The 8,246-nt window shown below is 38.7% G+C and overlaps 1 long non-coding RNA gene across 1 annotated transcript; it reads right to left on the bottom strand.

Annotated features, from left to right (window-relative positions):
- Positions 1-6,238: 6,238 nt before the first annotated feature.
- Positions 6,239-7,944, bottom strand: LOC113916431. Its single transcript, XR_003517934.1, has 3 exons — positions 7,817-7,944; positions 6,792-6,978; positions 6,239-6,345 (listed from the first exon to the last, which is right to left on the bottom strand). It is a non-coding gene; the product is annotated as an uncharacterized LOC113916431 (long non-coding RNA).
- Between the last annotated feature and the right edge of the window lie 302 nt (positions 7,945-8,246).

Raw genomic sequence — 8,246 nt, 5'->3', positions numbered from 1 at the left:
TAGTTTTTTGACCTGATTCTCTTCTTTACATTACTTTCTAGGAAAGTTCTCTCTGTTCTCCTCAATTTCTGTTGATACAAAGAGTAGTTCCAAACCTCTCTCCTGCCCTCAACTATCACTTCCAAGACGTCTTTAATTTTGTATTTCTAATTTCTTATAATATATATCTTATGATCCAGTAAGAGTTACAATCTTGATAAATTCTCTCCTATCTTAGTTATCAAGGTTGCTTCCAAAATGGCCTCCAACTCTAAAACTTAGGAGATCCTCACAACAGTTTTCCTCTCCTGGTTGTTTTGACTTATATCAATTCATTCTATTTAGTGTCCATGATACTCATTTTCCTCCCCTCACTTCCATTATTCCTGACTGAATCCTAATCCTCCCTTATACCTGGAATTGTACAATAGCCTTTACCCAGAGCTCCTGATCTCAACCCATCTGCACTCAGCAGACAGAATAGACTCTTATCCACCATTTTTGTCCCTGTTCTTTTGCCCACTGAAATCTACAGCATTCCCCCAAAATTAACTATGTTTCATCAGCTTCCATTCAAGAACTTCCATTATCTACCTCCTTTTCTTATGAAATTATGCTGCTTTCTTATCAGAAATGGTCTCTATATAATCAAATTATGCAGCTTCCCTATGGGAAACCTCATTTCACTCCAGACTCCTTACCAAAGGCAAATAAGTGTCTGCCAATCTTTCTGATCTTCTTTCCTAACATCCTTGCCACAGCTCACATTTCTTTCTGTTCCTTTCCCCCCAAGGCCCACTACACTAGCTTTCTCCTCTGTCTTAGCCCAGATCATTGCATGATGGCTTCTTCTCAAGATTTGGGACTCAGTGTAAGTGCTATTTCCTCAGAGAGGTCTTCCCTGATTATCCTGTTTAATGTGCATTCACAGATGCTACTGTCACATCTTTTAGTTTTATTTTATTCATAGTACTTTATATTATTTTTCATTTGCTTTTTATTGTGCCACTGGGAAAAAAAGAGTTCACAAGAACCCAGATTGGCTCTCTTGTTCACTGCTTTATCTACAGGGCCTAGAAGAGTGCCTGGCACACAGTTAAAGCCCAGGAAATATTTGCTGAGTAAATTATAGTGACATAATTTTTACTCCCTGATTAAGCCAAGCCATTTTCTACATTGTCTTACATGTCCATTTGCAAATTCTTGGTTATTTGCTTTCTTCATTCTATTCTCCTCTACCTAATTCCCTTTACTGTTATCTTTTATCAATTTGCATTAGTCACTTCCTTCAAAATCTAGCTCAAATCCCACTTGTAAAACCTTCTTGAATTCTTCCTACAATGAGTACTCTTTTACTTCCTCTCCCCATAAGACTCGCCGCATCGTTTTCATGATATTATCTTGTACTTAAAAAAAAAATTAACATATTGCTTTATAACTACACCTTTTTTTTCTTCCTGAGTCACCTAATTGTTTTCTTGTTGACAGAAGGTGCAGTTAAGTGACAAAAGCTATGGACTGGGAGTCCTGGAGAAAAATTCCAGACTGTGGAGAGGCCATTTCCCACATCCACTCATTATGGAAGAGTTAGTCTAGACCATAGGTTGCAAAATGCCAGCCCTTGGGTTGAATAAGGCCCACAGATGTGTTTCATTTGGCCTTAGTGAAACTCAAATTAGTCAGCAATGTTTAAAAATTGGGAAATTTTTGGAAAGCTTGGAATTCTACCTTCTCTGAAAAAAAAATCAATAGATCAGTCAACAAGAGACCTACATTTCTGCATGGTGGCAAATCCACTGAGAAGGGATACCTGGGTGGCTTGGTCACTTAAGCGTCTACCTTTGGCTCAGGTCATGATCCCAGGGTCCTGGGATTGAGTCCCACATGGGGCTCCCTGCTCAGCAGGGAGTCTAGTTCTCTCTCCCCATCTGTCCCTTCCCCCTGCTTGTGCTCATGAGCTCTCTCTCTCTCAAAAAAATAAATAAAATCTTTAAAAAAAAATCCACTGAGAAGGAAAGCAATTGTCTTTTAAGATTTATTTATATATTTGAGAGAGAAAGAGAGAGAGAGCATGTGCGCACGTAAGTGGGGTGAGGGGCAGAGGGAGAGAATCTTTAAGCAGACTCCTGGCTGAGTGTAGAGCCCGATGCAGGGCTCCATCCCACAACCCATGAGATCACCACTGAGCTGAAACCAAGAGTCGGACACTCAAACAACTGAGCCACCCAGGCACCCCAGCAATTGTCTTTTAACATGGGGTGGGGACCCTCTGATGTGACATGGTGCCCAAGTAGCCTGAACAACTTCACTTCTGTTAATTCTCCGTTGGAGTTTGAATATATAACCCCAAGATTGTATCATTTCTGGATCCCTTCTAACTCTACATATTTATGATTCTGGATAAATATATCTTACCTCTCTACCTAGACTTAAATTCTGGAAGGGCAGTGTCTGGTGCTTTTCTTCTGCTTTTGCAGGTTATAATGCCAGGCATAAAGCAGATGCTTAAAAGTCATTTGTTGAACATTAATTTAGTTACACACAAAACCAGATTCCACCTAATTAAAAATGTACTGTTTGGTTGGCCTTTATAAAGAAAGACGCCTATCACAATGGAATTCAAATAATGACAGAGTTTGTGTGATATGGAAAATTTAACTCTGGACAGATATCAACCAGACGAAGTTTCATTTGGGCAGCAGAAAAGAAATATAGTTCCTCAGTCTCTTTCCTCTGTGTGTAACTCCCACTAATGGTTCATTGTAGTTATGCAGGCGTATCAGGAGCAGAATGTACTCTGGAGATGGAAAGATATTGCTATTTGTACTCCTAAGTAATGATTGTATGTTCAACAGCTGGAACTTGCTGAGACCCTCATTTATTAAAATACCAATAACTACCTTTGCTATATTCTCACAAAACCGTGAACTATTTGGCATGGTTCAGGACTACCATATTTAATAAATCCCATTATGCTTTTTGCAACAATTTGTTAACTTTTAAGGAGAATACATCACACTAAAATATTTTCCATGGATTCACAGCAATAGCTAAAACATTCCCCACCCAGTTTGGGCCCTGCCAGGTATACCAAAGTGAATGGAAGTCCCAGGTCGATAACCCAGGGCAGATCCAGTGCCACTGTTCTCAAAGACTATAACCTGAACACTTTCTTCTCCATTTTTCCATTTTCTACTATAAAGCATACTCATAAATGACACAAATATTTCATGTGAGGAAAGATTGCATTCCTCAAAAACTTTCTACATTAACAGAGGACATAGCTGATATTATACCATTCATATTAATACCAGAATAAATCTTTGTTATGAAGCCTGGATAACTGTAATACTTGAAAAACACTTAAAATTTACATTTCTTTGGAACATTATATTCTAAAGAATTAAAGGGCAAATACGTTAATCTGATTCAAATATTTTAACATTTAATATAGATCTCTAAGTTTTTTATAATGTGTGCAGGGACTGAGCTGAAGTGTACTTTTGTACTATCTATGAGAAAAAGTGCCTTAGTAAGTAAATGAATAGTATAAATAATATTTGAAAGGAAGCATTTACTTACCAAAGAAAATAATTTGTTTTCTGACACTTGAGATTTCTTTTATTTATAAAACACTCTATTCAAAGTGTAGGTAAAACCAGAACTTCTTAGATAAGCTAATCATTTTTATCTATTTACTGAATCTGGGCCTGAATGGCCAGCACTTATTATTCATTTCTCTGGTTACTGTATGAAAGTAATAAGGCTGCATGTCCTCTGAAATGGCCCAGTTTTCCAGATTAAATATGGATTTATATTTTGGGTCTGAATGATCTTCATCTTCCATTGGTGTCTAAACCATTGCAAATAATACAGTTTACATATTAAAGAAATCTAGTTGTGCATGACAGTGAGAAATAAAGTAGAAGTCTTTCTGCAAACTGTGTGATCTTAACCTCGCTAAACCTGTTTCCTCACTTATAAAATGGGGGTGAAAATAGTACCTATTTCCTGGGGATGAAGGGGAGATGAATAGAGATAAGGCAAGCATTCTCTTAGTAAACAAAGTCTACATTATCAACTCTCCTAATGTGTGTCGAAGGTCCTATGTAATGAATCATGCATTTTCTAATTTATACTGCATTATCCCCATTTTGCAGAGAAAGCCACTGAGGCTCGGGCAATTAAGAATCTTGCTCTAGATCACACAGGTTGAGGAACGAACCTCCTGTTTCTGCTCATAAACTGTGAGGAGAGCACTATCCTTCTACAAAGGCAATCTTAGGAATTAATCTTCGAAAGTAGAGTCAACAATCATCCATGAGTAGTGACTATGATTCTGAGACTGGTGTTCATTCACACTTTGTAGGATCAGCAGCGTCACTATTTTGAGGTTGCACCCTGTGCAGGAACATGAGTCATCACCTACCCATCCACTCCTCCACACTCTAATGCTCTCCTTTATGAATTAAGTCCCAAGAATTCCTGTCTCATTACTCCCCAAGGGTGTTCAGTCACAGCCATCTCTGACTTGTATTTTCACCCACCTAGTTAATTGCTTTCTTAGACTCTTCTATTAGGCCAGTCGATGTCTACCTCAGCAAATAACTTCACATCATTATAGAGGAGAGAGAAATTGTTTGGATTGTGGAATGGTTTACAAATGCTGCACTTGCCACTTTATACCATCCCATGACCCAGTAACTGTGGGAGACATGGCCCTGAGTACAGGGGAAATTCCTCATAAAACATTGGTTCCCTGGGTCCTTTCTCTGACTACCTGAAGGTTAATGGAAGGAGCATATTGATGGTGGTAGTAACAACAGTGGGGATAACATGGTGGTGGAAAGATTTTGTTCAACCACATTGGCACCTCATCCAGCAATAGATTTCATTCTATTCTGACAATTCGAACTTCTTTTGTCAATGTTTTGTAATTTATTAGGAGCTATTGAAGTTCCCAAATAAACAGTATCTCCATTTTCCAGTGGTATATGTCTTTACGTATGTTGTTGCATTTTTTTTTCCTTTGAAATTTAAAACATCCTCTACCATTTGCCTAAAACAAATGCTTTTAACTTAAGACCTGGGAATGCTATATATGGATTCAGTTAACTCCTCAGTTCTTGGGAATCTAGGCATGGCACCTGCTCTAACCAAACTGTGAGCTCCCAAATGGATTAGCAGTATCTTATGGAGAATGACAATCATACGTTTGCCATGTTGAATCACTAAAAAATTTAGAAGAAATGTAATTTTGCAAGATACTTTACATCAACAAGGTATTTCTTAGTCGTGTCTGTAGATCACAGAGCTGCTCTGCCTAGAAGCAGAAGGTGTTTTAAGAGTGCTCAATCTCAGGACTTGGAGGAGGCAGGCCAGAGAGGACGGTAGGTCAATGCCCTGGGGAAAAGCCTTGGTATGGCCTCAAGAAAGCACAAAAAGGACCAAGTGAAGCCTGGGCTGGGTGCAGAGCAGTTTCCTGGGCTCTTTTATGGCTTTGTCTGTTCTTGCAGCCTATGACCTCAGGCCCTCAGCAGACTCCTTCCTGTATCTGTAAAAGGGAGGAATGCAACTCCAGGACCTCTGCTCTGCTTCTCTCCCCCAGGGGGCCAGAGACTGCCTAAGCCCTGCACTATAAAACACAGATCCTTTGCTCTAGGTGTGGTTAAAAGAACAAAATTATTATAATTACTGGGCGTAACTTTAGTCACTCTGCATCACATCTTCCCCTAAATGTATGCCCTAAGTTTGCACCTCGGTTACCAAGACAAGAAGGTGACCGTGGGTATGGGAGATGCTGAAACGCTGACTTTTCCACTGTTTTCTAGAGCCTGTGTTAATAATCACCTGCAAAGCTACGATTTTGGCAATATGAGCTGGTGGCCTACCCCAACGTCACTGGGTCTTGGATTATCGAGGTGTCTCCCCACATGCCCAAGCCTGCTTCCCACTCTTCTCTAGGCTTCACCAGCATTGCCTTTTTTCAAACACCCGAGTCTCTGTGTGTACCACCCCATACAGCAGCAAGGAGCCAGCAGGGCCCCTGAGCAGAAGCAATAAAGCCAGTCTGAAGGAAGTGTAAAATTACACATTGGATTTCCAAGACCTAGTGTGGAAAAAAGAATGTAAAATATCTCATTAACAACTTTCAATATCTTGCAGGTCGAAATGAGAATATTTGGGACATACTGAGTTAAATAAAATATATGATTAAAATTAATTTTACCTGCTCTTTTAAAAAAAATTCTTTTTTAATGTGGCTACTAGGAAGATTAAAATTAAACTTTGTGACTTGCGTTTGTAGCTCACGTTATATTTCTGTTCTTTGGTGGTCTAGTTTCCAGTCCTTTGCATTAATGTGCTCTATTTAAGAAAAAGCATCCCCTTAGACAATACCATCTAAAATTGTTTAATATGTTTATATAACTACCAAATAGTTTCAAATGAATTATCAACTAAATTATGCATCTTTAACTTTTTAAAAGAATGATTTATGTATCCAAAACAAAGCCAGTTGTACTGGAAATTCAAATCCATTAAACATAGGACAGATACTAGGACAAGCTATACTGATGCGGAGGCGTGTAGTATCTTTTATTTTTAAGATTTATTTATATATTTGAGAGAGAGAGCGTCAGTGGTACTGATACTCTTCTGGGCCCATATTGTTTATTGAACCAGTATTTATGATTTTTCTACTGTATTCCAGACTGTGCCAGGCTGTGGAAATACAGCTGGTAAATCTGGTGAAAGTTTTAGATCCTCTCCCAGAAAAAAAAAAAAAAGCATATATGAACATACTTACATACCTGCATTCCATTTTAGTCTCTTATGAATCTTCTGAAGCCCATCATGAATCCTAAATTAATAATTTCTAAATTTGAAAAAAGGAGCATGGACCTTAGGGCCAGCCAGATATGGGCTCAAATGTTGGCTCCACCAGCTTCTGGGGTGGCCTTGAGCTGTATTTATCTTCTTTACGTCCAGTTTCTTCATCTACAAGATAGGGACATATGGACAACTTATGGGGTGTTATGAAGATCAGCTCTGAGACATATAAAGACCTTTCTTGCACGTTCCTTCTTAAGCACCTTAGTAGGTATAACAGATCGTAACTATTATTTTTTCTCATCTTGTGTTATGCAGGGAAACGGCTCAGAAGATGAGTAAGTTAGAGAATGGATTCTTGAGTCTGAATCTTCTTTTCTATGTCAAGTTCTTAATTCATGTAGTAGCCCTAGTGGTTAGTCGCTGAAAAAATAAAGAGTTTGGTTCTCCAACCAAGCCATACCCTTTTAAAGAAGATGTCCAAAAATGGTGTGCAAGTGGTCTGGGGTAATGTGATCTACAGAAATGAGAACACGTCTGCCCACACCGTGAGAGATGCTATGTGGTATGTGCATGTTTTCCTGTGGTTTGAAAACAAATTTCTGTCTGCAGATCCTACAGATGGGTTTCTGTTTTGGGGGGTTATTTTTTATTTGTTCGTTTACTTAGAAAACCGTCCTGGTATGTATATACTCCTTACAGGCGACCTGAAGGCAACCTCCAGCAGGCACTAGCAAACTTTGGGATGAAAGTAGCTTTAAATGAGTAAGAACTTGGGTTCAGAAGCTAAATGCCATGCTATTTCTATACGGCTTGTCCTTAATGCCACACTCTGGAATGATCCATTCTCCAAATCACTAAGTAAAAGGTAGAGTGATTCACCAACTACCAGCAGGTGAGGGTAAGCCAGCCTTGTCATAATTATACAGACTCCTCTTTCCACTCACGAAAACAAGTTATGTATGGTATTTATGTACATCTGTGTTGCTGGGCATTTTCCAAATACCTTTTGGAGAACATTAAGCAGGAAATTGATGCCACAGGGCAAATATTCATTCTTCCCATCCTCTCTCACAAAAACAAGTACAGATTTGCTGTGGCTAGACTGACTTCCTGCAGGGTGCCGTAGCTTATTCGATTTTACACTAGAAGGAAAAAAAATACATTCTCTTTCAATTTAGAGCATGTTGAAAATGGCCAAAATGCATCAACAAAAGCTTCCCTCATGAGAGCACTGAAGGATAGAAGTCAGTGCTTTATAAAATCACAAAATTCAAAGGTTAATGATTATTTTTCATGCCTATTGATGAAAGTAAATCCATATTACACTGGACACATCAAATTTGGTTAAACAGCATGTTCTCTAGTTCTCAAATGGAAAAATCGTTAAGCACATGGCCACTGCAGCTTTTCATAGAAGGATGGCCTCTTTTTTT

Source organism: Zalophus californianus, chromosome 1, assembly GCF_009762305.2.
Source record: "Zalophus californianus isolate mZalCal1 chromosome 1, mZalCal1.pri.v2, whole genome shotgun sequence".
In the NCBI taxonomy this organism is placed as follows: domain Eukaryota; kingdom Metazoa; phylum Chordata; class Mammalia; order Carnivora; family Otariidae; genus Zalophus; species Zalophus californianus.
This window is presented reverse-complemented; position numbering and strand designations above follow the sequence as displayed.